The 1,903-nt window shown below is 37.4% G+C and overlaps 1 protein-coding gene across 1 annotated transcript in view; it reads right to left on the bottom strand.

Annotated features, from left to right (window-relative positions):
• The window catches only part of KLF12 (Kruppel like factor 12), a 448,102-nt gene that overhangs the window by 445,335 nt on the left and 864 nt on the right, over positions 1-1,903 (bottom strand). The window lies entirely within an intron of this gene.

The raw sequence follows: 1,903 nt of genomic DNA, 5'->3' as shown, positions 1-1,903 counted from the left end.
GTGAGTGACCTTAGAAAAATCACTTAACCTCTTTGATTCTAAGTAAGATGAGGAAATCAACTAATTAATTCTGAAACTTATTGTATTTGCTAAGAAGGTCAGTTCAAATTTGCCACTTTCCATCTGTTGCATGTTTTGTTTCAAACCAGAAAAATAAGGTAGCTAAATTCACATGAAAAATAATGTAAAATACATTCTAAGGATGAAATATTTTCTCCTGTAAGTGAAATGGATGTACCATGTGACATTTATTTGGCTTCTTAGAGGTCTTGTTGTATAACTTACAGCCAATGGAGTGACTGCAGATAATTAAGGTTACTGCTTAACTAAGATTCTATTACTTATATGTCATTGTATGTGTATATGTTTCCACTTCACCTACTATTGTAAGTGGAAAATAATTGATTTTTTTAATATTCCTCTATTTCTGGCCATCTACAAGCATAATCTGTATATCTTATCATCTATGTCTGCAATGCTTAAAATCAGGAAAGTTGGGCATCAAGATTGTAGCCTTTTACCACATTTATTCAGTTTGTATGCTGAGAACAATCCAAGAAGCTCCACTACATGAAGAACAACATTGCCTCAGGTTTAGAGGAACACTAATTAACAACCTGCAATAAGTAGAGGGTACAACCAGAGATGACAGTCTTCAGTATGGACTACACCTCAACATTCAACAAGAAGAAAACAAAAATCCTCACAATTGGTCCAAAAGCAACATCATAACAAACAGAGAAAAGTTTGAATTTGCAAGGATTTCATTTTCCTTGGATCCACAATAAACATCCTGCAGTCAAGAAATCAAAGGATGTATTACATAGGGAATATGTACTATAAAAGACCACTTTAAAGTGGTCAAAAGTAAAGATGTCACTTTGAGGAACAAGATGTGCCTCATCCAAGCCATGGTATTTTCAATTGCCTCATATGCATATGAGAGCTGCACAACGAATGTTGTTGTTGTTGTTATGTGCCATCGAGTCGGACCTGATTCATAGCGACCCGACCTCTCCTTGGGTTTCCAAGGCAGTACCAGTATGGAAGTAGACTGCCCAACCTTCCTTCCGAGGAATGGCTGGTGGGTTTGAACCACCAACCTTCTGGTTAGCAGTCAAGTACCTTAGGCATTATGCTACCAGAGCTCCTTTACAACAAATAAGGAAGACAAAAGAAGAATTAATGTCTTTGACTTATGATGTTGGTGAAGAATATAGAACATAGCATTTAAAAAAAAAAAAAAAACTTCACTGTGGTTGAGTTGGTCCTAACTCATAGTAACCCTCCTTGGGTTTCAAAGGCAGTATCTCTATGGAAGTACATTGCCCAGTCTTCCTTCTGAGAAGATATCATAGACTACTAAAAAAAAATAAACAAATCTTTCTTGAGAAAAGTACAGCCAGAATGTTCTTTAGAAGCAAAAGTGGTGAGACTCTGTCTCATGTACTTTGGACATGTTACCAGAAAGAACCAGTCCCTGGAGAAGGACACAACGTTTGGTAAAGTGGAGGGTCATTGTAAAAGAGGAGACCACCAAGGAAATGGATTGTCACAGTGGCTACAACAATGAGCTCAAACACAGATACAACTGTGAGGATGGAGCAGGACTGGAGTGTGTTTTGTACGTATGTTTGTACACAGGGTCCCTTTGGGTCAGAATTGACTTAAAAATATCTAGCAACAACAGTATGTCTGTCAGCAAAGTGGTTGTAAAATGGGTGCTCTAATCTGGAACACTCCTGGTCTTACAAAATGTTTGTTTAAATGACAGAACTAGAGTTCCGGTAAAATGGCAGAATAGGCAAACAAACTACACAGACCCTCTTCCACAAAGAAAAGAGGAACAAATTAAAACAAATACAGAAGACAATCTTGGAGCCCTGAGTTCTGAAAGGAGAGA

This window comes from Orycteropus afer, unplaced genomic scaffold (genome assembly GCF_000298275.1).
Source record: "Orycteropus afer afer isolate SDZICR_OR568_19922 unplaced genomic scaffold, OryAfe1.0 scaffold00212, whole genome shotgun sequence".
Lineage (NCBI taxonomy): Eukaryota > Metazoa > Chordata > Mammalia > Tubulidentata > Orycteropodidae > Orycteropus > Orycteropus afer.
The sequence above is the reverse complement of the archived record's forward strand: the minus strand, read 5'-3'. Positions and strand labels throughout refer to the sequence as shown.